The sequence below is a fragment of the Rhinoderma darwinii genome, unplaced genomic scaffold, assembly GCF_050947455.1.
Source record: "Rhinoderma darwinii isolate aRhiDar2 unplaced genomic scaffold, aRhiDar2.hap1 Scaffold_4374, whole genome shotgun sequence".
Classification (NCBI taxonomy): domain Eukaryota; kingdom Metazoa; phylum Chordata; class Amphibia; order Anura; family Rhinodermatidae; genus Rhinoderma; species Rhinoderma darwinii.
In genome coordinates, this window is record NW_027463857.1 from 85,885 (window position 1) to 113,687 (window position 27,803).

At 45.8% G+C, this 27,803-nt stretch overlaps 12 non-coding genes and 1 pseudogene across 12 annotated transcripts; 10 read left to right on the plus strand and 3 right to left on the minus strand.

Annotated features, from left to right (window-relative positions):
* Window positions 1–47: 47 nt before the first annotated feature.
* On the plus strand, window positions 48–238 carry LOC142714032 (U2 spliceosomal RNA). Its single transcript, XR_012870253.1, has one exon. It is a non-coding gene; the product is annotated as a U2 spliceosomal RNA (small nuclear RNA).
* Window positions 239–1,468: 1,230 nt separating this feature from the next.
* Window positions 1,469–1,659, plus strand: LOC142714036 (U2 spliceosomal RNA). Its single transcript, XR_012870257.1, has one exon. It is a non-coding gene; the product is annotated as a U2 spliceosomal RNA (small nuclear RNA).
* Window positions 1,660–2,893: 1,234 nt separating this feature from the next.
* Window positions 2,894–3,084, plus strand: LOC142714003 (U2 spliceosomal RNA). Its single transcript, XR_012870227.1, has one exon. It is a non-coding gene; the product is annotated as a U2 spliceosomal RNA (small nuclear RNA).
* A 1,233-nt stretch (window positions 3,085–4,317) lies between these two features.
* Window positions 4,318–4,508, plus strand: LOC142714004 (U2 spliceosomal RNA). Its single transcript, XR_012870228.1, has one exon. It is a non-coding gene; the product is annotated as a U2 spliceosomal RNA (small nuclear RNA).
* Window positions 4,509–5,746: 1,238 nt separating this feature from the next.
* On the plus strand, window positions 5,747–5,937 carry LOC142714005 (U2 spliceosomal RNA). Its single transcript, XR_012870229.1, has one exon. It is a non-coding gene; the product is annotated as a U2 spliceosomal RNA (small nuclear RNA).
* A 1,243-nt stretch (window positions 5,938–7,180) lies between these two features.
* On the plus strand, window positions 7,181–7,371 carry LOC142714006 (U2 spliceosomal RNA). Its single transcript, XR_012870230.1, has one exon. It is a non-coding gene; the product is annotated as a U2 spliceosomal RNA (small nuclear RNA).
* A 1,251-nt stretch (window positions 7,372–8,622) lies between these two features.
* On the plus strand, window positions 8,623–8,813 carry LOC142714008 (U2 spliceosomal RNA). Its single transcript, XR_012870231.1, has one exon. It is a non-coding gene; the product is annotated as a U2 spliceosomal RNA (small nuclear RNA).
* A 6,534-nt stretch (window positions 8,814–15,347) lies between these two features.
* Window positions 15,348–15,538, plus strand: LOC142714042 (U2 spliceosomal RNA). Its single transcript, XR_012870261.1, has one exon. It is a non-coding gene; the product is annotated as a U2 spliceosomal RNA (small nuclear RNA).
* A 1,234-nt stretch (window positions 15,539–16,772) lies between these two features.
* Window positions 16,773–16,963, plus strand: LOC142714009 (U2 spliceosomal RNA). Its single transcript, XR_012870232.1, has one exon. It is a non-coding gene; the product is annotated as a U2 spliceosomal RNA (small nuclear RNA).
* Window positions 16,964–18,193: 1,230 nt separating this feature from the next.
* LOC142714010 (U2 spliceosomal RNA) lies at window positions 18,194–18,384 on the plus strand. The gene has a single exon (XR_012870233.1). It is a non-coding gene; the product is annotated as a U2 spliceosomal RNA (small nuclear RNA).
* A 2,148-nt stretch (window positions 18,385–20,532) lies between these two features.
* On the minus strand, window positions 20,533–20,723 carry LOC142714012 (U2 spliceosomal RNA). The gene has a single exon (XR_012870235.1). It is a non-coding gene; the product is annotated as a U2 spliceosomal RNA (small nuclear RNA).
* A 1,238-nt stretch (window positions 20,724–21,961) lies between these two features.
* LOC142714013 (U2 spliceosomal RNA) lies at window positions 21,962–22,152 on the minus strand. Its single transcript, XR_012870236.1, has one exon. It is a non-coding gene; the product is annotated as a U2 spliceosomal RNA (small nuclear RNA).
* Window positions 22,153–23,386: 1,234 nt separating this feature from the next.
* LOC142714045 (U2 spliceosomal RNA) lies at window positions 23,387–23,587 on the minus strand (annotated as a pseudogene).
* Window positions 23,588–27,803: the final 4,216 nt, after the last annotated feature.

Genomic DNA, 27,803 nt, shown 5'->3' on the forward strand with positions numbered 1-27,803 from the left:
AACAGCAGTATCGGGCAGGCTCGGGCAACGCGCGGCCCGTTCGGGTTATCGCTTCTCGGCCTTTTGGCTAAGATCAAGTGTAGTATCTGTTCTTATCAGTTTAATATCTGATACGTCCCCTATCTGGGGACCATATATTAAATGGATTTTTACAACAGGGAGATGGAAATAGAGCTTGCTCTGTCCACTCCACGCATTGACCTGGTATTGCAGTATTTCCAGGACCGGTGCACCCTTTCCTTATGTGTTGACTAAAATCAGATTCCAAAAGTGTTTTTTGTGTTTGCCATTGTTTCTGTCTTTCTGAAGGGATCTCCCCTTTTAATCCCATTATTTCAACACCTGTTGGACAATGCATGAATGATAATGAGCTAATTGATTAAATGCAATTAATGAATACATTGCCACCTCTTGTTTTGTGTCGTCTGTGTGTCTGTGTTTCCGGCATTTCACATTGGAACAGCTCATTCACCTTCCTTGTCTTCTCTCCGCCCTCCCTTTTAGGTAAGTTAAAGAGCTGCACCTAAGCCAGCCACTGATTGATGCAGCACCACAGTCAAATAGTGGAGTGGAGTAGGGGAACAGCAAACAGCCATTAAAGCCGCCCGCCCGCCACAATGGACCTACCTGTGTACACTAGATGGATGTGATGGAATGTACTGTCGTCCCTACATTTCAAGAAGGAGTAAGAATTGCAGTTGCAACAAAGCCTTGCTTGCCTACAAAGAGAGCAGCAATTTGGATTTGTTACTATGTTACCTAGAAGAATAACAAACTGTGCAAGGATGGAGGTTGTAGGAGCAAGGAGAAGTTGTCTGTAAAGTTGGTGGATGCTTATTTTCCATTTTGCAGTCCCTTGTCTCCCTCTTGTGGCCTCCTGGAGGCAACTAGCTGTGCAAAAAAAGACAGCCTGGCGGCCGGCTGTTGCAGTGTTGCCCTCTCAGGCAACACTGAGTGACTGACTGAGCCGCACCGTCTTATATAAAGTTCAGACGGAACTTTGCACGTGTCATAGTGGAGCCCTGAGGAGCCAGAGCCAGCTTTCTGACATCATAATGGGGCCTCAGAGATAAAAGCCTGGGCCCAGGCAGTGTTGGTCAGTGCTGCTCAGCAGGCAGCACTGGACTGGACTGGATTACAGCTGATACAAGGTGTGAAGGAACAAGGGGTGGCTGTGGGCATGCACTGGCTGCCGCTGCCAGTGTTTATCTGCATGGCAGCAGGGCATTTGGGCGTTGCCAGGAAGGCGTTTTTATGTAGATTCCTCCTCTTTCAGCACTGCATTGTGGTGCAAGCAAAAGAAGCAAATCCTGTCTGGCTTCCTCTCCGGCCTTTATTCACCTCCCGTGTAGCTGTGAGTGTGTGAGCCTGCAGGGCCCCATGGAATTGCCTAGAAGTAGGCTGAATCGCTGCAAGGGCTGAACAGCAGTATCGGGCAGGCTCGGGCAACGCGCGGCCCGTTCGGGTTATCGCTTCTCGGCCTTTTGGCTAAGATCAAGTGTAGTATCTGTTCTTATCAGTTTAATATCTGATACGTCCCCTATCTGGGGACCATATATTAAATGGATTTTTAGAACAGGGAGATGGAAATAGAGCTTGCTCTGTCCACTCCACGCATTGACCTGGCATTGCAGTATTTCCAGGACCGGTGCACCCTTTCCTTATGTGTTGACTAAAATCAGATTCCAAAAGTGTTTTTTGTGTTTGCCATTGTTTCTGTCTTTCTGAAGGGATCTCCCCTTTTAATCCCATTATTTCAACACCTGTTGGACAATGCATGAGTGATAATGAGCTAATTGATTAAATGCAATTAATGAATACATTGCCACCTCTTGTTTTGTGTCGTCTGTGTGTCTGTGTTTCCGGCATTTCACATTGGAACAGCTCATTCACCTTCCTTGTCTTCTCTCCGCCCTCCCTTTTAGGTAAGTTAAAGAGCTGCACCTGAGCCAGCCACTGATTGATGCAGCACCACAGTCAAATAGTGGAGTGGAGTAGGGGAACAGCAAACAGCCATTAAAGCCGCCCGCCCGCCCGCCACAATGGACCTACCTGTGTACACTAGATAGATGTGATGGAATGTACTGTCGTCCCTACATTTCAAGAAGGAGTAAGAATTGCAGTTGCAACAAAGCCTTGCTTGCCTACAAAGAGAGCAGCAATTTGGATTTGTTACTATGTTACCTAGAAGAATAACAAACTGTGCAAGGATGGAGGTTGTAGGAGCAAGGAGAAGTTGTCTGTAAAGTTGGTGGATGCTTATTTTCGATTTTGCAGTCCCTTGTCTCCCTCTTGTGGCCTCCTGGAGGCAACTAGCTGTGCAAAAAAAGACAGCCTGGCGGCGGGCTGTTGCAGTGTTGCCCTCTCAGGCAACACTGAGTGACTGACTGAGCCGCACCGTCTTATATAAAGTTCAGACGGAACTTTGCACGTGTCATAGTGGAGCCCTGAGGAGCCAGAGCCAGCTTTCTGACATCATAATGGGGCCTCAGAGATAAAAGCCTGGGCCCAGGCAGTGTTGGTCAGTGCTGCTCAGCAGGCAGCACTGGACTGGACTGGATTACAGCTGATACAAGGTGTGAAGGAACAAGGGGTGGCTGTGGGCATGCACTGGCTGCCGCTGCCAGTGTTTATCTGCATGGCAGCAGGGCATTTGGGCGTTGCCAGGAAGGCGTTTTTATGTAGATTCCTCCTCTTTCAGCACTGCATTGTGGTGCAAGCAAAAGAAGCAAATCCTGTCTGGCTTCCTCTCCGGCCTTTATTCACCTCCCGTGTAGCTGTGAGTGTGTGAGCCTGCAGGGCCCCATGGAATTGCCTAGAAGTAGGCTGAATCGCTGCAAGGGCTGAACAGCAGTATCGGGCAGGCTCGGGCAACGCGCGGCCCGTTCGGGTTATCGCTTCTCGGCCTTTTGGCTAAGATCAAGTGTAGTATCTGTTCTTATCAGTTTAATATCTGATACGTCCCCTATCTGGGGACCATATATTAAATGGATTTTTAGAACAGGGAGATGGAAATAGAGCTTGCTCTGTCCACTCCACGCATTGACCTGGTATTGCAGTATTTCCAGGACCGGTGCACCCTTTCCTTATGTGTTGACTAAAATCAGATTCCAAAAGTGTTTTTTGTGTTTGCCATTGTTTCTGTCTTTCTGAAGGGATCTCCCCTTTTAATCCCATTATTTCAACACCTGTTGGACAATGCATGAGTGATAATGAGCTAATTTATTAAATGCAATTAATGAATACATTGCCACCTCTTGTTTTGTGTCGTCTGTGTGTCTGTGTTTCCGGCATTTCACATTGGAACAGCTTATTCACCTTCCTTGTCTTCTCTCCGCCCTCCCTTTTAGGTAAGTTAAAGAGCTGCACCTAAGCCAGCCACTGATTGATGCAGCACCACAGTCAAATAGTGGAGTGGAGTAGGGGAACAGCAAACAGCCATTAAAGCCGCCCGCCCGCCCGCCCGCCACAATGGACCTACCTGTGTACACTAGATGGATGTGATGGAATGTACTGTCGTCCCTACATTTCAAGAAGGAGTAAGAATTGCAGTTGCAACAAAGCCTTGCTTGCCTACAAAGAGAGCAGCAATTTGGATTTGTTACTATGTTACCTAGAAGAATAACAAACTGTGCAAGGATGGAGGTTGTAGGAGCAAGGAGAAGTTGTCTGTAAAGTTGGTGGATGCTTATTTTCCATTTTGCAGTCCCTTGTCTCCCTCTTGTGGCCTCCTGGAGGCAACTAGCTGTGCAAAAAAAGACAGCCTGGCGGCCGGCTGTTGCAGTGTTGCCCTCTCAGGCAACACTGAGTGACTGACTGAGCCGCACCGTCTTATATAAAGTTCAGACGGAACTTTGCACGTGTCATAGTGGAGCCCTGAGGAGCCAGAGCCAGCTTTCTGACATCATAATGGGGCCTCAGAGATAAAAGCCTGGGCCCAGGCAGTGTTGGTCAGTGCTGCTCAGCAGGCAGCACTGGACTGGATTACAGCTGATACAAGGTGTGAAGGAACAAGGGGTGGCTGTGGGCATGCACTGGCTGCCGCTGCCAGTGTTTATCTGCATGGCAGCAGGGCATTTGGGCGTTGCCAGGAAGGCGTTTTTATGTAGATTCCTCCTCTTTCAGCACTGCATTGTGGTGCAAGCAAAAGAAGCAAATCCTGTCTGGCTTCCTCTCCGGCCTTTATTCACCTCCCGTGTAGCTGTGAGTGTGTGAGCCTGCAGGGCCCCATGGAATTGCCTAGAAGTAGGCTGAATCGCTGCAAGGGCTGAACAGCAGTATCGGGCAGGCTCGGGCAACGCGCGGCCCGTTCGGGTTATCGCTTCTCGGCCTTTTGGCTAAGATCAAGTGTAGTATCTGTTCTTATCAGTTTAATATCTGATACGTCCCCTATCTGGGGACCATATATTAAATGGATTTTTAGAACAGGGAGATGGAAATAGAGCTTGCTCTGTCCACTCCACGCATTGACCTGGTATTGCAGTATTTCCAGGACCGGTGCACCCTTTCCTTATGTGTTGACTAAAATCAGATTCCAAAAGTGTTTTTTGTGTTTGCCATTGTTTCTGTCTTTCTGAAGGGATCTCCCCTTTTAATCCCATTATTTCAACACCTGTTGGACAATGCATGAGTGATAATGAGCTAATTTATTAAATGCAATTAATGAATACATTGCCACCTCTTGTTGTGTGTCGTCTGTGTGTCTGTGTTTCCGGCATTTCACATTGGAACAGCTTATTCACCTTCCTTGTCTTCTCTCCGCCCTCCCTTTTAGGTAAGTTAAAGAGCTGCACCTAAGCCAGCCACTGATTGATGCAGCACCACAGTCAAATAGTGGAGTGGAGTAGGGGAACAGCAAACAGCCATTAAACCCGCCCGCCCGCCCGCCCGCCACAATGGACCTACCTGTGTACACTAGATGGATGTGATGGAATGTACTGTCGTCCCTACATTTCAAGAAGGAGTAAGAATTGCAGTTGCAACAAAGCCTTGCTTGCCTACAAAGAGAGCAGCAATTTGGATTTGTTACTATGTTACCTAGAAGAATAACAAACTGTGCAAGGATGGAGGTTGTAGGAGCAAGGAGAAGTTGTCTGTAAAGTTGGTGGATGCTTATTTTCCATTTTGCAGTCCCTTGTCTCCCTCTTGTGGCCTCCTGGAGGCAACTAGCTGTGCAAAAAAAGACAGCCTGGCGGCCGGCTGTTGCAGTGTTGCCCTCTCAGGCAACACTGAGTGACTGACTGAGCCGCACCGTCTTATATAAAGTTCAGACGGAACTTTGCACGTGTCATAGTGGAGCCCTGAGGAGCCAGAGCCAGCTTTCTGACATCATAATGGGGCCTCAGAGATAAAAGCCTGGGCCCAGGCAGTGTTGGTCAGTGCTGCTCAGCAGGCAGCACTGGACTGGACTGGATTACAGCTGATACAAGGTGTGAAGGAACAAGGGGTGGCTGTGGGCATGCACTGGCTGCCGCTGCCAGTGTTTATCTGCATGGCAGCAGGGCATTTGGGCGTTGCCAGGAAGGCGTTTTTATGTAGATTCCTCCTCTTTCAGCACTGCATTGTGGTGCAAGCAAAAGAAGCAAATCCTGTCTGGCTTCCTCTCCGGCCTTTATTCACCTCCCGTGTAGCTGTGAGTGTGTGAGCCTGCAGGGCCCCATGGAATTGCCTAGAAGTAGGCTGAATCGCTGCAAGGGCTGAACAGCAGTATCGGGCAGGCTCGGGCAACGCGCGGCCCGTTCGGGTTATCGCTTCTCGGCCTTTTGGCTAAGATCAAGTGTAGTATCTGTTCTTATCAGTTTAATATCTGATACGTCCCCTATCTGGGGACCATATATTAAATGGATTTTTAGAACAGGGAGATGGAAATAGAGCTTGCTCTGTCCACTCCACGCATTGACCTGGTATTGCAGTATTTCCAGGACCGGTGCACCCTTTCCTTATGTGTTGACTAAAATCAGATTCCAAAAGTGTTTTTTGTGTTTGCCATTGTTTCTGTCTTTCTGAAGGGATCTCCCCTTTTAATCCCATTATTTCAACACCTGTTGGACAATGCATGAGTGATAATGAGCTAATTGATTAAATGCAATTAATGAATACATTGCCACCTCTTGTTTTGTGTCGTCTGTGTGTCTGTGTTTCCGGCATTTCACATTGGAACAGCTCATTCACCTTCCTTGTCTTCTCTCCGCCCTCCCTTTTAGGTAAGTTAAAGAGCTGCACCTGAGCCAGCCACTGATTGATGCAGCACCACAGTCAAATAGTGGAGTGGAGTGGAGTAGGGGAACAGCAAACAGCCATTAAAGCCGCCCGCCCGCCCGCCCGCCACAATGGACCTACCTGTGTACACTAGATGGATGTGATGGAATGTACTGTCGTCCCTACATTTCAAGAAGGAGTAAGAATTGCAGTTGCAACAAAGCCTTGCTTGCCTACAAAGAGAGCAGCAATTTGGATTTGTTACTATGTTACCTAGAAGAATAACAAACTGTGCAAGGATGGAGGTTGTAGGAGCAAGGAGAAGTTGTCTGTAAAGTTGGTGGATGCTTATTTTCCATTTTGCAGTCCCTTGTCTCCCTCTTGTGGCCTCCTGGAGGCAACTAGCTGTGCAAAAAAAGACAGCCTGGCGGCCGGCTGTTGCAGTGTTGCCCTCTCAGGCAACACTGAGTGACTGACTGAGCCGCACCGTCTTATATAAAGTTCAGACGGAACTTTGCACGTGTCATAGTGGAGCCCTGAGGAGCCAGAGCCAGCTTTCTGACATCATAATGGGGCCTCAGAGATAAAAGCCTGGGCCCAGGCAGTGTTGGTCAGTGCTGCTCAGCAGGCAGCACTGGACTGGACTGGATTACAGCTGATACAAGGTGTGAAGGAACAAGGGGTGGCTGTGGGCATGCACTGGCTGCCGCTGCCAGTGTTTATCTGCATGGCAGCAGGGCATTTGGGCGTTGCCAGGAAGGCGTTTTTATGTAGATTCCTCCTCTTTCAGCACTGCATTGTGGTGCAAGCAAAAGAAGCAAATCCTGTCTGGCTTTCTCTCCGGCCTTTATTCACCTCCCGTGTAGCTGTGAGTGTGTGAGCCTGCAGGGCCCCATGGAATTGCCTAGAAGTAGGCTGAATCGCTGCAAGGGCTGAACAGCAGTATCGGGCAGGCTCGGGCATCGCGCGGCCCGTTCGGGTTATCGCTTCTCGGCCTTTTGGCTAAGATCAAGTGTAGTATCTGTTCTTATCAGTTTAATATCTGATACGTCCCCTATCTGGGGACCATATATTAAATGGATTTTTAGAACAGGGAGATGGAAATAGAGCTTGCTCTGTCCACTCCACGCATTGACCTGGTATTGCAGTATTTCCAGGACCGGTGCACCCTTTCCTTATGTGTTGACTAAAATCAGATTCCAAAAGTGTTTTTTGTGTTTGCCATTGTTTCTGTCTTTCTGAAGGGATCTCCCCTTTTAATCCCATTATTTCAACACCTGTTGGACAATGCATGAGTGATAATGAGCTAATTGATTAAATGCAATTAATGAATACATTGCCACCTCTTGTTTTGTGTCGTCTGTGCGTCTGTGTTTCCGGCATTTCACATTGGAACAGCTCATTCACCTTCCTTGTCTTCTCTCCGCCCTCCCTTTTAGGTAAGTTAAAGAGCTGCACCTGAGCCAGCCACTGATTGATGCAGCACCACAGTCAAATAGTGGAGTGGAGTAGGGGAACAGCAAACAGCCATTAAAGCCGCCCGCCCGCTCGCCCGCCCGCCCGCCCGCCACAATGGACCTACCTGTGTACACTAGATGGATGTGATGGAATGTACTGTCGTCCCTACATTTCAAGAAGGAGTAAGAATTGCAGTTGCAACAAAGCCTTGCTTGCCTACAAAGAGAGCAGCAATTTGGATTTGTTACTATGTTACCTAGAAGAATAACAAACTGTGCAAGGATGGAGGTTGTAGGAGCAAGGAGAAGTTGTCTGTAAAGTTGGTGGATGCTTATTTTCCATTTTGCAGTCCCTTGTCTCCCTCTTGTGGCCTCCTGGAGGCAACTAGCTGTGCAAAAAAAGACAGCCTGGCGGCCGGCTGTTGCAGTGTTGCCCTCTCAGGCAACACTGAGTGACTGACTGAGCCGCACCGTCTTATATAAAGTTCAGACGGAACTTTGCACGTGTCATAGTGGAGCCCTGAGGAGCCAGAGCCAGCTTTCTGACATCATAATGGGGCCTCAGAGATAAAAGCCTGGGCCCAGGCAGTGTTGGTCAGTGCTGCTCAGCAGGCAGCACTGGACTGGACTGGATTACAGCTGATACAAGGTGTGAAGGAACAAGGGGTGGCTGTGGGCATGCACTGGCTGCCGCTGCCAGTGTTTATCTGCATGGCAGCAGGGCATTTGGGCGTTGCCAGGAAGGCGTTTTTATGTAGATTCCTCCTCTTTCAGCACTGCATTGTGGTGCAAGCAAAAGAAGCAAATCCTGTCTGGCTTCCTCTCCGGCCTTTATTCACCTCCCATGTAGCTGTGAGTGTGTGAGCCTGCAGGGCCCCATGGAATTGCCTAGAAGTAGGCTGAATCGCTGCAAGGGCTGAACAGCAGTATCGGGCAGGCTCTGGGCAACGCGCGGCCCGTTCGGGTTATCGCTTCTCGGCCTTTTGGCTAAGATCAAGTGTAGTATCTGTTCTTATCAGTTTAATATCTGATACGTCCCCTATCTGGGGACCATATATTAAATGGATTTTTAGAACAGGGAGATGGAAATAGAGCTTGCTCTGTCCACTCCACGCATTGACCTGGTATTGCAGTATTTCCAGGACCGGTGCACCCTTTCCTTATGTGTTGACTAAAATCAGATTCCAAAAGTGTTTTTTGTGTTTGCCATTGTTTCTGTCTTTCTGAAGGGATCTCCCCTTTTAATCCCATTATTTCAACACCTGTTGGACAATGCATGAATGATAATGAGCTAATTGATTAAATGCAATTAATGAATACATTGCCACCTCTTGTTTTGTGTCGTCTGTGTGTCTGTGTTTCCGGCATTTCACATTGGAACAGCTCATTCACCTTCCTTGTCTTCTCTCCGCCCTCCCTTTTAGGTAAGTTAAAGAGCTGCACCTGAGCCAGCCACTGATTGATGCAGCACCACAGTCAAATAGTGGAGTGGAGTAGGGGAACAGCAAACAGCCATTAAAGCCGCCCGCCCGCCCGCCACAATGGACCTACCTGTGTACACTAGATGGATGTGATGGAATGTACTGTCGTCCCTACATTTCAAGAAGGAGTAAGAATTGCAGTTGCAACAAAGCCTTGCTTGCCTACAAAGAGAGCAGCAATTTGGATTTGTTACTATGTTACCTAGAAGAATAACAAACTGTGCAAGGATGGAGGTTGTAGGAGCAAGGAGAAGTTGTCTGTAAAGTTGGTGGATGCTTATTTTCCATTTTGCAGTCCCTTGTCTCCCTCTTGTGGCCTCCTGGAGGCAACTAGCTGTGCAAAAAAAGACAGCCTGGCGGCCGGCTGTTGCAGTGTTGCCCTCTCAGGCAACACTGAGTGACTGACTGAGCCGCACCGTCTTATATAAAGTTCAGACGGAACTTTGCACGTGTCATAGTGGAGCCCTGAGGAGCCAGAGCCAGCTTTCTGACATCATAATGGGGCCTCAGAGATAAAAGCCTGGGCCCAGGCAGTGTTGGTCAGTGCTGCTCAGCAGGCAGCACTGGACTGGACTGGATTACAGCTGATACAAGGTGTGAAGGAACAAGGGGTGGCTGTGGGCATGCACTGGCTGCCGCTGCCAGTGTTTATCTGCATGGCAGCAGGGGAATTTGGGCGTTGCCAGGAAGGCGTTTTTATGTAGATTCCTCCTCTTTCAGCACTGCATTGTGGTGCAAGCAAAAGAAGCAAATCCTGCCTGGCTTCCTCTCCGGCCTTTATTCACCTCCCGTGTAGCTGTGAGTGTGTGAGCCTGCAGGGCCCCATGGAATTGCCTAGAAGTAGGCTGAATCGCTGCAAGGGCTGAACAGCAGTATCGGGCAGGCTCGGGCAACGCGCGGCCCGTTCGGGTTATCGCTTCTCGGCCTTCTGGCTGAGATCAAGTGTAGTGCTGATTACTTGTAGTCGGTGCTGCCTGGTCTTGGTTAGGAGGTGCTCAGGTACCCTCTCTCTCGGCCTCGGGGGATCGTCCAGGTTCGCCTGGACTTCACCCCCGTGCTGCTATTTGGGAGAGAGGCTTAGTCCTGAGCAACGGGTTGCGATCCATATACCCCCGTGTAGGTTTCGGCCGAAAAGGGGAGTTGCGCCTAACGTTGCGCCTACTACGGAGTAGCGTAACAATACCTTACTCACCATGGACGAGGATCCATGTGAGATACCGGCTTATGCCCGGATTAAAAACACGATTCGTGTAGTTCTATCGGAGGAGAAGGCGACGACCTGCGGCTTAAAATTTGTTGTGGAGACCGTACTTGTTGGTATCTTCAACATCCAGAAGCGAGAAATTTTGGCGGTGCAGGATTACCCAAGAAGGAGGACATACGATGTTACTTTCATACAGAATGGAGTATTCCGAGATCTGCTGGCGGCTTATACGGTAAAAAATGACCCGAGACTGGACGGTGTTGATTTTTATGAGCACGTTATGGACATCACTAAAATGATAGTTATAAAGATGTACTGCCCTTTTGCCGACTTAAAAGAAGTGATGTCCTTTTTATTCCCTTATTTTAAAACTGTGAAATGTATTGGCAAAGTCATGAATGAGGTTGGTGTATGGACCTCAAAGTGGAGATTCAATGTAACATGTTATAAAGATGCCAATTTTACAGGAGGGATAATGTTGCCGCCAGCACGTTTTAAAATAGGTGATATGGCCGGAGACTTTTATTTTTCAGGGATGCCTCCATTCTGTAGGAAGTGCCAAAAGTACGGTCACACCAAGGAGTCTTGCGACAGCACCTGTAGGAACTGCGGCAGCTCTGAGCACGAGACCAAAACTTGCCCTCTGGGGAAAAGGTGCCGTTTTTGCAGCCGAGTTGGTCACCTCTATGCTACTTGTCCCCACAGATCTAAAGAGTTGGAACAACCCGAGGACCGGCCAAGGCGTCCCGAGCGGCCCGCAGGCCAGATCACCCCCGTACAAGGAGAGGAACCCCAAGGAGGTGAGCAAGACGAAATGGATACCTCCAGCAGACCCCCCCAAACAGGTGACCCTAAAGAGCAGAGGCGGCAAAAACGCAGAGCCAGTGATCAGCGGACGAAAGAGCCCCCCCAGGAGACTGGGGCGCAGGGTAGTTCGGATGAAGCTGATCCTACTGACCTGCAAGAGATGCTGGGTCAGCCTGTACCTGAGGCAGAGGTCCCGGGCGGAGCGGCAGCGCTCACCAAGAGACGTAGGGCGTACTCGGAGGTGGCAGCGGGGGTGCCGATGGGAGTACCTGCCAGGTTGAAGGCAGGGAAACCAGTTGACTTGCCCCCGGAAGCGACAGCTAAAGGTCCCCCCCCTTCCAGACAGTTGGGGGATATAGGGACAGCTGCCTCCGAGGTCAGCGTGGTCCCTGAGACGTCCAGAAGCGCGATTCCTGCCCCTATAGAAGGGGAGGACGCTGCCAAAGATTGCGGAATCTTACCCGTTGAGTCCGTCTGGGACCCATTTTCAAGAAGCGCCTTAGGTATGGGGGGTCAGCTGAGTGACGGGTCTTCCTCTCAAACCTCATCGATGCGTACATTTGACTCGAGGAAAGATGATGATGAGAGCTCGAGTGGGGTGTCTGGCGACGCGGAGGACTGCTGAGGCCTCCTCGGGTAAGATAAAAATAGACTGTCTCTCTCCCTTTTCCTCATGGCTGAGTTATGTGGTCTTTCCTTTAATGTAAGAAGCGTGCACTCACAGACAAGAAGAGCTGCCCTTTTTAACTACCTTTCTGTTTTTACCGCCTCAGTGTTTTTCCTACAGGAATGCTGCATACCTCACCGCATGAATTATAAAAAATATGAGGAAGACTGGAGACTCGGACCTTCAGTGTGGTCCGGGTCCAATGAATCAAAAGCCGCAGGTGTCGCCATTTTATTCAAAGGGAACGTTTTAATTGATCGTTTTTATGAAATTTTACCAGGCAGAATTTTAATGGTCAAAGCTTTTATAAACGGTGTTAGATGGCAGTTTTTAAACTTTTATGGTTCTACAGACAAAAAAGAAAGAGCAAAAATGCTGGAAATTTTACCCCTTTTTATCAATGATTCAGAACCACTTATTTTAGCTGGTGATTTTAATTGTATTTTAAAGGGGGAACGCCGGTTCTCTAATTCAGTAAGTCGAAATTATGATAAAACCCCGTCTATTTTAAAAGATATTACAGTGGATTTTAAACTTACTGATGTTTTTAAAAAATGCAATAGGGATTTACCTGAAGAGGACGGCGTCACCTGGAGCAATGTAAACTGCAGCTCCAGGATTGATTTTATTTTTTGCTCTTATCAAATACTGCCTTTTAAATGTGATCTTAATTCTAACGTGTTTTCTGACCATAAACTTTTATATTTTAAAGTTAATTTGAACGATCAAAGGAGAACTCCGAAGAAAGCCTGGAAATTAAACGTATCCCTTTTAGAGGATCCGCAAATTTTATCCGATTTTATCACCTTTTATAAGGGCTGCAGACGGGTAAGACATCCCAATATGCTAATTGTTTCCTGGTGGGAAAAAATGAAAATAAAGATAAGAGATTTTTTTATTAAAGCTGGGATGAAGAAAGCAAAAGAAAAATTTGAATTTTATGCTAATTTAAATACCCGTCTGCAGACCCAATACAAGTTCAGAGAACAGGGTATGCATGTGGAGAAAGAGATCACCGAAATTAAAAAAGAAATCTCCCAGTGCCTGGAGCAGAGGGGAAAGGAGATAATCTTTCGCTCTAAGGTAAAACATCTTGAAGAAAATGAGACCTGCTCCAGGTACTTCTTCAAGAAAATAAATGATAAGCATACCCTGTTAAATGAGATAGATGGGGAAACAAATACCCAAAACATTTTAAAAAAGGTGCACGGTTTTTATGCGGATCTTTTTAATACAAAACATGTTGATGTTGATTTTATGAACGACTCATTGAAGGAGGTGGATGCTGTTTTAGATCCTGCTTCCCAAGTGTTTTTATTACAGAATATTACGGAACAGGAGATTTTAGAAACTACAAAGAGTTTTAAAACAGGTAAAGTCCCTGGCCCTGACGGTATACCTATAGAATTTTATGTCATATTTTATGGTATTTTAAAAGAGGATCTCCACCCTCTTTTTACCCAAGTTTTTAGAACAAAAGCCCTCCCGGGGTCCTGGAAGAAAGGCAAGGTGTCCCTGCTTTACAAAAAGGGGGACAAAACAGACATTAAAAATTGGAGGCCTATCACTTTGCTAAACTCTGACTACAAAGTAATGGCGAAGATATGTGCGAACAGATTAAAAGCAGTGATAGGCCAGATCATACACTCCAATCAGGTCTGTGGGATACCCGGGAGGAGTATATGGGATAATTTAAACCTTTTAAAAGATGTGATCAGTGACACGAAAGAGAGAGGAGGTAAAATGGCAATTTTATCTATAGATTTCGAGAAAGCCTTCGATAGAGTGTCACATTTTTATCTTTTTAAGGTTTTAGAAAAAATGGGTATACCGGAAGGTTTTTTACAGTCTCTGAAGGCCTTTTATGAAAATTGTACTAGCAAAATTTTAGTAAAGGGTTTTAAGACACAGGATGTCCTTTTAAATTCCGGAGTGAAGCAGGGGTGTCCCTTGTCCCCACTACTTTTTATTTGTGCGATCGAGCCTCTACTCTGCAGGTTAAGAAAGGATAAGCAGATAAGCGGAGTCCCCCTGCCGGGCGGGGGGGGACTAGAGGCTAAAGTGGTGGGGTACATGGACGATGTCGCGGTCCTTTGCAGGGACACCCTGTCATTACAGAAATCTTTTAAACAGATTTACCAATTCTGTTGCTCCTCCGGTTTTTTAGTCAATTTTAATAAAAGTAACATCTTAAATATCGGCAAAATGGTTTTAATGGACATTCCAGTCCCTGTGTCAGAGTCTGTACAAATTTTAGGAGTCTCCTTCAATGAGTCAAATAATGGTTTTACCAGTTGGGACTTGGTGGCACAAAAAGTCAATCAGAAAATTTGCATGTGGAACATGAGAAAGTTAACAATGGAGGGAAAGGTTTTAATTACAAAAATGGTGATTTTACCTATTTTATTATATTTAAGTATGGTATTCCCTCCCCCTGAGATTTTATTGAAAAAAATAATTAAAGCATGTTTCACATTTTTATGGAACTCCAGGATGGAAAAGCTCAGGAGAGAGAAGGTAATATTACCCAAACCAATGGGGGGGAAGGATTTCCCCGATATAAAAGCATTCCTTTTAATAAAATTTTTTACTTTATGTCTTAATGCAGTTTTTAAGGAACATTACTGGTCATATTTTATACGTTTTAACACAGGTTATTTTATGAGGAGGAACGGTTGGTTCTCCACGGTTTTAAGCTCCCCATATGCTTTTAACCTTTCTGGCCAGTATAAAATTTTAGAAAAAATTGTAAACCTTTTTAACTTAAAAGACAAAAATATTAACGAAGTAAAAAATAGTAAAGGAATTTTAAAAAAGATAAAAGAAAATGTTTTAGTAGCTCCCATCAGTAATTTTAATGAACAAAAATGTAAAGAAATATGGAAGATGGTGAGCGCTAAATATCTTTTTAACCCACAGAAAGATCTGGCCTGGAGCTGTGCCCACGAGTGTCTTCCATGCCGGGCATTCCAGCATCGAAGGGGACTGACCAACTCGGCTGCGTGTCCAAGGGGAGGATGTAGAGATGACGAGACAGTCTACCACCTATTCTGGGAATGTTTTTACGCGAAATTGATATGGACAAGAATCCTCCCCTTGGTACAGAAGATTACAGGACTTCGGAGATACACAAGTGATGGCGTTTTATATGGATGCCTGGAATGCCCAACACAGACTCGAAAAATGATGGCATGGAAGATCACCAACTGCGTAAAAGCAGCTCTGTGGGCGGCCAGAAACATTTTATTATTTAAGTGTGAAGTTTTAGCTGTGGAAGATGTTTTAGCCATTTGTCTTAATGAAATGTACAAATATTTTCTTTTAGATAAAAAACTCTCTCCTGTTTTATGTAGAAAATGGTTTTTAAGTGAATGGAGTTCCATAATATGATGCCACCAAGTGCCCTTTTATAAATTGTTTTTATTTGACAATTTGTATTTATCTGTATTAAAAACCATGATTGTAAATTTATGTAAATTTTTGTTGAAATGTATTGATTTATTGTAAATTTGTTCAAAATTTTAAATAAACGGTTACCTCCTTTGTTGGGGTAGTCAACTCAAAAAAAAAATCTGTTCTTATCAGTTTAATATCTGATACGTCCCCTATCTGGGGACCATATATTAAATGGATTTTTAGAACAGGGAGATGGAAATAGAGCTTGCTCTGTCCACTCCACGCATTGACCTGGTATTGCAGTATTTCCAGGACCGGTGCACCCTTTCCTTATGTGTTGACTAAAATCAGATTCCAAAAGTGTTTTTTGTGTTTGCCATTGTTTCTGTCTTTCTGAAGGGATCTCCCCTTTTAATCCCATTATTTCAACACCTGTTGGACAATGCATGAGTGATAATGAGCTAATTGATTAAATGCAATTAATGAATACATTGCCACCTCTTGTTTTGTGTCGTCTGTGTGTCTGTGTTTCCGGCATTTCACATTGGAACAGCTCATTCACCTTCCTTGTCTTCTCTCCGCCCTCCCTTTTAGGTAAGTTAAAGAGCTGCACCTGAGCCAGCCACTGATTGATGCAGCACCACAGTCAAATAGTGGAGTGGAGTAGGGGAACAGCAAACAGCCATTAAAGCCACCCGCCCGCCCGCCACAATGGACCTACCTGTGTACACTAGATGGATGTGATGGAATGTACTGTCGTCCCTACATTTCAAGAAGGAGTAAGAATTGCAGTTGCAACAAAGCCTTGCTTGCCTACAAAGAGAGCAGCAATTTGGATTTGTTACTATGTTACCTAGAAGAATAACAAACTGTGCAAGGATGGAGGTTGTAGGAGCAAGGAGAAGTTGTCTGTAAAGTTGGTGGATGCTTATTTTCCATTTTGCAGTCCCTTGTCTCCCTCTTGTGGCCTCCTGGAGGCAACTAGCTGTGCAAAAAAAGACAGCCTGGCGGCCGGCTGTTGCAGTGTTGCCCTCTCAGGCAACACTGAGTGACTGACTGAGCCGCACCGTCTTATATATAGTTCAGACGGAACTTTGCACGTGTCATAGTGGAGCCCTGAGGAGCCAGAGCCAGCTTTCTGACATCATAATGGGGCCTCAGAGATAAAAGCCTGGGCCCAGGCAGTGTTGGTCAGTGCTGCTCAGCAGGCAGCACTGGACTGGACTGGATTACAGCTGATACAAGGTGTGAAGGAACAAGGGGTGGCTGTGGGCATGCACTGGCTGCCGCTGCCAGTGTTTATCTGCATGGCAGCAGGGCATTTGGGCGTTGCCAGGAAGGCGTTTTTATGTAGATTCCTCCTCTTTCAGCACTGCATTGTGGTGCAAGCAAAAGAAGCAAATCCTGTCTGGCTTCCTCTCCGGCCTTTATTCACCTCCCGTGTAGCTGTGAGTGTGTGAGCCTGCAGGGCCCCATGGAATTGCCTAGAAGTAGGCTGAATCGCTGCAAGGGCTGAACAGCAGTATCGGGCAGGCTCGGGCAACGCGCGGCCCGTTCGGGTTATCGCTTCTCGGCCTTTTGGCTAAGATCAAGTGTAGTATCTGTTCTTATCAGTTTAATATCTGATACGTCCCCTATCTGGGGACCATATATTAAATGGATTTTTAGAACAGGGAGATGGAAATAGAGCTTGCTCTGTCCACTCCACGCATTGACCTGGTATTGCAGTATTTCCAGGACCGGTGCACCCTTTCCTTATGTGTTGACTAAAATCAGATTCCAAAAGTGTTTTTTGTGTTTGCCATTGTTTCTGTCTTTCTGAAGGGATCTCCCCTTTTAATCCCATTATTTCAACACCTGTTGGACAATGCATGAGTGATAATGAGCTAATTGATTAAATGCAATTAATGAATACATTGCCACCTCTTGTTTTGTGTCGTCTGTGTGTCTGTGTTTCCGGCATTTCACATTGGAACAGCTCATTCACCTTCCTTGTCTTCTCTCCGCCCTCCCTTTTAGGTAAGTTAAAGAGCTGCACCTGAGCCAGCCACTGATTGATGCAGCACCACAGTCAAATAGTGGAGTGGAGTAGGGGAACAGCAAACAGCCATTAAAGCCGCCCGCCCGCCACAATGGACCTACCTGTGTACACTAGATGGATGTGATGGAATGTACTGTCGTCCCTACATTTCAAGAAGGAGTAAGAATTGCAGTTGCAACAAAGCCTTGCTTGCCTACAAAGAGAGCAGCAATTTGGATTTGTTACTATGTTACCTAGAAGAATAACAAACTGTGCAAGGATGGAGGTTGTAGGAGCAAGGAGAAGTTGTCTGTAAAGTTGGTGGATGCTTATTTTCCATTTTGCAGTCCCTTGTCTCCCTCTTGTGGCCTCCTGGAGGCAACTAGCTGTGCAAAAAAAGACAGCCTGGCGGCCGGCTGTTGCAGTGTTGCCCTCTCAGGCAACACTGAGTGACTGACTGAGCCGCACCGTCTTATATAAAGTTCAGACGGAACTTTGCACGTGTCATAGTGGAGCCCTGAAGAGCCAGAGCCAGCTTTCTGACATCATAATGGGGCCTCAGAGATAAAAGCCTGGGCCCAGGCAGTGTTGGTCAGTGCTGCTCAGCAGGCAGCACTGGACTGGACTGGATTACAGCTGATACAAGGTGTGAAGGAACAAGGGGTGGCTGTGGGCATGCACTGGCTGCCGCTGCCAGTGTTTATCTGCATGGCAGCAGGGCATTTGGGCGTTGCCAGGAAGGCGTTTTTATGTAGATTCCTCCTCTTTCAGCACTGCATTGTGGTGCAAGCAAAAGAAGCAAATCCTGTCTGGCTTCCTCTCCGGCCTTTATTCACCTCCCGTGTAGCTGTGAGTGTGTGAGCCTGCAGGGCCCCATGGAATTGCCTAGAAGTAGGCTGAATCGCTGCAAGGGCTGAACAGCAGTATCGGGCAGGCTCGGGCAACGCGCGGCCCGTTCGGGTTATCGCTTCTCGGCCTTTTGGCTAAGATCAAGTGTAGTATCTGTTCTTATCAGTTTAATATCTGATACGTCCCCTATCTGGGGACCATATATTAAATGGATTTTTAGAACAGGGAGATGGAAATAGAGCTTGCTCTGTCCACTCCACGCATTGACCTGGTATTGCAGTATTTCCAGGACCGGTGCACCCTTTCCTTATGTGTTGACTAAAATCAGATTCCAAAAGTGTTTTTTGTGTTTGCCATTGTTTCTGTCTTTCTGAAGGGATCTCTCCTTTTAATCCCATTATTTCAACACCTGTTGGACAATGCATGAGTGATAATGAGCTAATTGATTAAATGCAATTAATGAATACATTGCCACCTCTTGTTTTGTGTCGTCTGTGTGTCTGTGTTTCCGGCATTTCACATTGGAACAGCTCATTCACCTTCCTTGTCTTCTCTCCGCCCTCCCTTTTAGGTAAGTTAAAGAGCTGCACCTGAGCCAGCCACTGATTGATGCAGCACCACAGTCAAATAGTGGAGTGGAGTAGGGGAACAGCAAACAGCCATTAAAGCCGCCCGCCCGCCCGCCCGCCACAATGGACCTACCTGTGTACACTAGATGGATGTGATGGAATGTACTGTCGTCCCTACATTTCAAGAAGGAGTAAGAATTGCAGTTGCAACAAAGCCTTGCTTGCCTACAAAGAGAGCAGCAATTTGGATTTGTTACTATGTTACCTAGAAGAATAACAAACTGTGCAAGGATGGAGGTTGTAGGAGCAAGGAGAAGTTGTCTGTAAAGTTGGTGGATGCTTATTTTCCATTTTGCATTCCCTTGTCTCCCTCTTGTGGCCTCCTGGAGGCAACTAGCTGTGCAAAAAAAGACAGCCTGGCGGCCGGCTGTTGCAGTGTTGCCCTCTCAGGCAACACTGAGTGACTGACTGAGCCGCACCGTCTTATATAAAGTTCAGACGGAACTTTGCATGTGTCATAGTGGAGCCCTGAGGAGCCAGAGCCAGCTTTCTGACATCATAATGGGGCCTCAGAGATAAAAGCCTGGGCCCAGGCAGTGTTGGTCAGTGCTGCTCAGCAGGCAGCACTGGACTGGACTGGATTACAGCTGATACAAGGTGTGAAGGAACAAGGGGTGGCTGTGGGCATGCACTGGCTGCCGCTGCCAGTGTTTATCTGCATGGCAGCAGGGCATTTGGGCGTTGCCAGGAAGGCGTTTTTATGTAGATTCCTCCTCTTTCAGCACTGCATTGTGGTGCAAGCAAAAGAAGCAAATCCTGTCTGGCTTTCTCTCCGGCCTTTATTCACCTCCCGTGTAGCTGTGAGTGTGTGAGCCTGCAGGGCCCCATGGAATTGCCTAGAAGTAGGCTGAATCGCTGCAAGGGCTGCATGCCCACAGCCACCCCTTGTTCCTTCACACCTTGTATCAGCTGTAATCCAGTCCAGTCCAGTGCTGCCTGCTGAGCAGCACTGACCAACACTGCCTGGGCCCAGGCTTTTATCTCTGAGGCCCCATTATGATGTCAGAAAGCTGGCTCTGGCTACTCAGGGCTCCACTATGACACGTGCAAAGTTCCGTCTGAACTTTATATAAGACGGTGCGGCTCAGTCAGTCACTCAGTGTTGCCTGAGAGGGCAACACTGCAACAGCCGGCCGCCAGGCTGTCTTTTTTTGCACAGCTAGTTGCCTCCAGGAGGCCACAAGAGGGAGACAAGGGACTGCAAAATGGAAAATAAGCATCCACCAACTTTACAGACAACTTCTCCTTGCTCCTACAACCTCCATCCTTGCACAGTTTGTTATTCTTCTAGGTAACATAGTAACAAATCCAAATTGCTGCTCTCTTTGTAGAAAAGCAAGGCTTTGTTGCAACTGCAATTCTTACTCCTTCTTGAAATGTAGGGACAATAGTACATTCCATCACATCCATCTAGTGTACACAGGTAGGTCCATTGTGGCGGGCGGGCGGGCGGGCGGGCGGCTTTAATGGCTGTTTGCTGTTCCCCTACTCCACTCCACTATTTGACTGTGGTGCTGCATCAATCAGTGGCTGGCTCAGGTGCAGCTCTTTAACTTACCTAAAAGGGAGGGCGGAGAGAAGACAAGGAAGGTGAATGAGCTGTTCCAATGTGAAATGCCGGAAACACAGACACACAGACGACACAAAACAAGAGGTGGCAATGTATTCATTAATTGCATTTAATCAATTAGCTCATTATCATTCATGCATTGTCCAACAGGTGTTGAAATAATGGGATTAAAAGGGGAGATCCCTTCAGAAAGACAGAAACAATGGCAAACACAAAAAACACTTTTGGAATCTGATTTTAGTCAACACATAAGGAAAGGGTGCACCGGTCCTGGAAATACTGCAATACCAGGTCAATGCGTGGAGTGGACAGAGCAAGCTCTATTTCCATCTCCCTGTTCTAAAAATCCATTTAATATATGGTCCCCAGATAGGGGACGTATCAGATATTAAACTGATAAGAACAGATACTACACTTGATCTTAGCCAAAAGGCCGAGAAGCGATAACCCGAACGGGCCGCGCGTTGCCCGAGCCTGCCCGATACTGCTGTTCAGCCCTTGCAGCGATTCAGCCTACTTCTAGGCAATTCCATGGGGCCCTGCAGGCTCACACACTCACAGCTACACGGGAGGTGAATAAAGGCCGGAGAGGAAGCCAGACAGGATTTGCTTCTTTTGCTTGCACCACAATGCAGTGCTGAAAGAGGAGGAATCTACATAAAAACGCCTTCCTGGCAACGCCCAAATGCCCTGCTGCCATGCAGATAAACACTGGCAGCGGCAGCCAGTGCATGCCCACAGCCACCGCTTGTTCCTTCACACCTTGTATCAGCTGTAATCCAGTCCAGTCCAGTGCTGCCTGCTGAGCAGCACTGACCAACACTGCCTGGGCCCAGGCTTTTATCTCTGAGGCCCCATTATGATGTCAGAAAGCTGGCTCTGGCTCCTCAGGGCTCCACTATGACACGTGCAAAGTTCCGTCTGAACTTTATATAAGACGGTGCGGCTCAGTCAGTCGACTACTCAGTGTTGCCTGAGAGGGCAACACTGCAACAGCCGGCCGCCAGGCTGTCTTTTTTTGCACAGCTAGTTGCCTCCAGGAGGCCACAAGAGGGAGACAAGGGACTGCAAAATGGAAAATAAGCATCCACCAACTTTACAGACAACTTCTCCTTGCTCCTACAACCTCCATCCTTGCACAGTTTGTTATTCTTCTAGGTAACATAGTAACAAATCCAAATTGCTGCGCTCTTTGTAGGCAAGCAAGGCTTTGTTGCAACTGCAATTCTTACTCCTTCTTGAAATGTAGGGACGACAGTACATTCCATCACATCCATCTAGTGTACACAGGTAGGTCCATTGTGGCGGGCGGGCGGGCGGCTTTAATGGCTGTTTGCTGTTCCCCTACTCCACTCCACTATTTGACTGTGGTGCTGCATCAATCAGTGGCTGGCTCAGGTGCAGCTCTTTAACTTACCTAAAAGGGAGGGCGGAGAGAAGACAAGGAAGGTGAATGAGCTGTTCCAATGTGAAATGCCGGAAACACAGACACACAGACGACACAAAACAAGAGGTGGCAATGTATTCATTAATTGCATTTAATCAATTAGCTCATTATCACTCATGCATTGTCCAACAGGTGTTGAAATAATGGGATTAAAAGGGGAGATCCCTTCAGAAAGACAGAAACAATGGCAAACACAAAAAACACTTTTGGAATCTGATTTTAGTCAACACATAAGGAAAGGGTGCACCGGTCCTGGAAATACTGCAATACCAGGTCAATGCGTGGAGTGGACAGAGCAAGCTCTATTTCCATCTCCCTGTTCTAAAAATCCATTTAATATATGGTCCCCAGATAGGGGACGTATCAGATATTAAACTGATAAGAACAGATACTACACTTGATCTTAGCCAAAAGGCCGAGAAGCGATAACCCGAACGGGCCGCGCGTTGCCCGAGCCTGCCCGATACTGCTGTTCAGCCCTTGCAGCGATTCAGCCTACTTCTAGGCAATTCCATGGGGCCCTGCAGGCTCACACACTCACAGCTACACGGGAGGTGAATAAAGGCCGGAGAGGAAGCCAGACAGGATTTGCTTCTTTTGCTTGCACCACAATGCAGTGCTGAAAGAGGAGGAATCTACATAAAAACGCCTTCCTGGCAACGCCCAAATGCCCTGCTGCCATGCAGATAAACACTGGCAGCGGCAGCCAGTGCATGCCCACAGCCACCCCTTGTTCCTTCACACCTTGTATCAGCTGTAATCCAGTCCAGTCCAGTGCTGCCTGCTGAGCAGCACTGACCAACACTGCCTGGGCCCAGGCTTTTATCTCTGAGGCCCCATTATGATGTCAGAAAGCTGGCTCTGGCTCCTCAGGGCTCCACTATGACACGTGCAAAGTTCCGTCTGAACTTTATATAAGACGGTGCGGCTCAGTCAGTCACTCAGTGTTGCCTGAGAGGGCAACACTGCAACAGCCGGCCGCCAGGCTGTCTTTTTTTGCACAGCTAGTTGCCTCCAGGAGGCCACAAGAGGGAGACAAGGGACTGCAAAATGGAAAATAAGCATCCACCAACTTTACAGACAACTTCTCCTTGCTCCTACAACCTCCATCCTTGCACAGTTTGTTATTCTTCTAGGTAACATAGTAACAAATCCAAATTGCTGCTCTCTTTGTAGGCAAGCAAGGCTTTGTTGCAACTGCAGTTCTTACTCCTTCTTGAAATGTAGGGACGACAGTACATTCCATCACATCCATCTAGTGTACACAGGTAGGTCCATTGTGGCGGGCGGGCGGGTGGCTTTAATGGCTGTTTGCTGTTCCCCTACTCCACTCCACTATTTGACTGTGGTGCTGCATCAATCAGTGGCTGGCTCAGGTGCAGCTCTTTAACTTACCTAAAAGGGAGGGCGGAGAGAAGACAAGGAAGGTGAATGAGCTGTTCCAATGTGAAATGCCGGAAACACAGACACACAGACGACACAAAACAAGAGGTGGCAATGTATTCATTAATTGCATTTAATCAATTAGCTCATTATCACTCATGCATTGTCCAACAGGTGTTGAAATAATGGGATTAAAAGGGGAGATCCCTTCAGAAAGACAGTAACAATGGCAAACACAAAAAACACTTTTGGAATCTGATTTTAGTCAACACATAAGGAAAGGGTGCACCGGTCCTGGAAATACTGCAATACCAGGTCAATGCGTGGAGTGGACAGAGCAAGCTCTATTTCCATCTCCCTGTTCTAAAAATCCATTTAATATATGGTCCCCAGATAGGGGACATATCAGATATTAAACTGATAAGAACAGATTTTTTTTTTTTTTTTTTTTGTTTTTTTTTTTTTTTTTCCTCAGTTAGCAGACTCTCGTTTATATTTCTGTAATCAGTTTCACGTCATGTGACTCAAACCATAAAACAAGGTCTAAAAAAACATCATTTGGAAAAAAAACTATTGGTCGACACTTCTAGTAAAAGAATAAATAATCAAGTTTACTTACAAAAATTGTTCCATTCCGTATGTTTCCAGATTTCTTCCGCTTTTCCATCACCTAATCTCTTCTTATCACATAAAAACACTGTAAATAATCTGGATAAAAACACTTTTCTACATTCTCTCGGAGTTAGCATGTTCTTTCCAAAAACCAGCAGGTTTCTAGTATCCCATAAAACCTCCTTAAAAATAGTAAAAACAATCCAGCAGACGCGTACATTTAAATCAGAAGTAAAATCTTGACCAATTAAAACCCTTTCAAAAATAAAATTCCTAACACCAGTAAGTGCAGCAAACAGGCCCTCCAATAAAAACAGAACTTGTCTGGCATAAAAGCAGTCCCAAAATATGTGGTAAATATCTTCTATACCTCCACAACCCTCTCTTGGACATACTTCTCGTATATTAATGCCCCGTCTACTCATAAAAGATCGGGTTGGGAGGCAGCCATGTAATGAGAGCCATGTCACGTCTTTTTGTCTATTTGACAGCCCAGACACGTAAAATAACTTCCATATCTTAGCTGACTGTGCAGAACTGCAAAATGGCACATCACACAAAACCTCATCTTTCCTCAAATGTTGTACTATTGCACTTTTCTCAGGCTTACCAAGGGAACTCAATCGGTATTGATCACTAAAGGACCTGAGGACCGTATAAAAAACAGGCATTACCAATGACATGGGTCTCCTCAGGTCCCTTTCACACCATCCCCATTTTGTAAGCAACCAACCTGCTAGATACTTACACATGTCAGCTGTCCTGTTGTTGCACTGTACGGTTTTAAAAATCAATAAAAAATAATGCATTTTTATAAAAACCTCTATATTTGGAAAACCATACCCTCCCCGCTCGGGGTTGCTCATAACAGTCGCTCTTCTTATCTTTTCCATTTTTGATCCCCAGTAAAAAATGAACAGTTTCCTCGTCATTCTTCTCATCCATAACTTCCCCGGCGGGAGGATCATCGTTGTGTATAAAAGTAGAGGTAAAATCACAGCTTTGATTATTAAAATTTTCCCTTTAAAAGACAATTTTCTCAATTTCCAAAAATTTATCTTCTTCTCCACCTTTTTCTCCAATATTGCATGACTCTTCTTGCCTTTTAAATCTTTCTCAAAAATTATACCTAGTATTTCTAGCTCTTCTTTCTTTTGAATCTTATCCACCACTACATCCATTTGTTGTCCAAAATTCACTAGCTGGCATTTGCTCCAATTTACATTCATCCCTGCCAAGCTACAAAAAATCCTCAAATGGAGATTCGCTCTATTTAGATCACTCTGAGAATTACAGATAAAGGCCACATCATCCATGTAGCCTATCGATTTTACATTTTTCCCATTGGCACCTGGGACAAAAACTCCTCTCATTCCTTTGTCCTGCTGAACTGATTTTAAAAGTGTTTCAATTACACATATAAAAAGAATTGGGGAGAGAGGGCATCCCTGTCTCACTCCTGATCTTACCCTAAATGCTTCACTAACATGACCATTTACTAATATTTGACTATTAGCTCCACTGTACAATCCTCTAATCACTCTAAGCAGTTTTTCAGGGACGCCTAGCTGTCTCAAAGCTGTAAACATAAAACGGTGTGACACTTTATCATATGCTTTTTCAAAGTCAGTTGATTCAATAAATAAAGGAATTTTGTTAAAATTTGAATAATAAATAATATCTCTTAAAAGCACTAAGTTGTCAGAAATCTTTCTTCCAGGTACTGCGCACACCTGATAGTCCCCTACCATAAGACCTATCACATCGTTTAACCTGTTTGCCACAATCTTTGCCACAATTTTATAATCATTATTTAACAATGTGATTGGGCGCCAATTTCTTATATCTTTTTCATCACCTTTTTTATGAATCAAAGTCACAATCCCATTCTGCATAGAAGATGATAAAAGCCCGCAACTAAAGATATATTGCACAACCTTATGAAATTCTTCCCCAATTATATGCCAATAAGAACAATAAAACTCAGCAGGGAGGCCATCGCTACCAGGAGTTTTCCCTTTTGCCATACCCTCCATGGCGCGCTTGACCTCCCCCTTCCTCACATCTTCCGTTAAAAAGCCAACACTTTCCTCTGGCACATTATTGGATAAAATCTTACAATAGTCATTAATCTCCACTTCAGACGCTCTGCTATCATTATTAAAAAGTGTTTCATAAAAGCCAACGATTCCCTTCACCATCTCCTTCCCAGTCACTTCACCATCTGGGGTTAGAATCGATTTAAAAAGCCCTTTGGAATTAAAACATTTCTTAAAAAAGTACCGAGTACACTTCTCATTCTCCTCCATATGCTGTACTTTTGCACGGTACACAATGTTTCTCCCACTTTCTTTCAAGCACTTTCTCCTCTCCTCCCTAATGTCCTCAATTTCGCTACTCACATCAAAACCAATATTCCTGAATTTATAAAGTGCTTCCAATCTTGAGATTAAAATGGCTTCCTTCTTCTTCCTATCTTGTGCCTTCTTAAAACAAATTTGTTTAAAAAACCCAGCAAACTTCTCCTTGGCCCAATCCCACCAGACCAGTATGCTGCTAAAACACTTCTGTTTATCAACACAAGATAAAAACACTTTTTTAAAATCTTCCACTACCTCTTCATCCTGCAAAAGACTTATATTTAATTTCCAGAGCCCTCTGCCAAAGACAGCTGACTCTGAGACACTTATTTCCGCAGTAATAATCTTATGATCTGAAAAGCTGGTCATCACTTGGTCACATCGAGCCACCTTAACTCCTTCGGACGCAAAAATATAATCAATCCGGGATTTTGATCTCCCACTATCAGCTATGTATGTAAAATTCTCCTCGGTGGTAACCATCAGCCCTGCGTCTGTATAACGTAAGTCCTGCACCATATTATTTAAAGCATTAGAGGTAATATCTAACTTGACATCTGTAGAGCTCTGGCGATCATTAATACTTCTGATACAATTAAGATCACCTAAGACAATGGTAAAAACCCTACCAGGCATAAAAAGTTTAAGAGTTTCTAAAAATGACACACGTGCCTGCTTATCTGCTGGTGCATAAGCATTAAAAATCCTAATACGTTGTCCTAAAAACTCTAAAACCAATATCATAAAACGACCTGGTAAAATCACATTACACTCCAAAACTTTAAAATTACTGTTCTTGAGTAAAATACCAATGCCTTCATTTTTATTCTCAGCGCAAGGCGACCAGAAGGACTGCCCCTGAGGCCACTCACTGCTATGGGGTGCAGATCTTATAGCACACTCTTGCAAGCATATCACATCAACCTTCAATGTGCTTAGGTGGTCAAAAATTACAGCTCTTCTTGTGCTGGATCCAATGCTCCGCACATTCAGTGTAGCTACCAACACACTCATTATTGCGACTATAGCAATGCTCACCATTTTGTCAGCCATATTCTTACTTAAAAGGGCCCTGTCTCTCAACCTTGCGACTTAAAAAAACCCCTATATCAGGCGATCCTGTATCAGAATCCCTGCACATCTGACTACCTCCAGTTAAGACAGGATCCCTCTGCAACCCAGTCCAAGACCCTTCTACCCTAGTTCTTTTACTGGCAGAAGCGGCCTCCCCTTCCTCCATTCCTCTCTCAATATCAACATCATCAGCATCTTCATATTCTTCTTCACTTAAAACTCTTTGTCCTGGAGTCAAGGAGACATCAGAGCTATCACCCTGGCACTCCATCTCCTCACCTTCCCCAACTGCAGGATCAGGGCAATCCTCCCCATCCACATCACTCTCACTACTATTGGAGATATTCTCTACCATCACTGAAGGAGCCAGAAAGATCTCATTCAAAATGTCCTCAAGCCCCTCCCCCTCATTTGAATATGCATTTCCCTCCAAAACTGTTTTTCCCTCCAAAACTGGTTTTCCCTCCAAAACTGTTTGTCCACCATCTTCTGTGGAACTACAAGCACCAACAATCCTTCTATCTGCTTGTACTTTTGCAACATCTTGCAAGCCATGACTTATACTTTTAACTCTGTCTGCATATGTACTTTTGCCTCTAATGGAACTATTCCCAATTCTCTTAACTCCATCCTCCCTTGCCTGCACCTG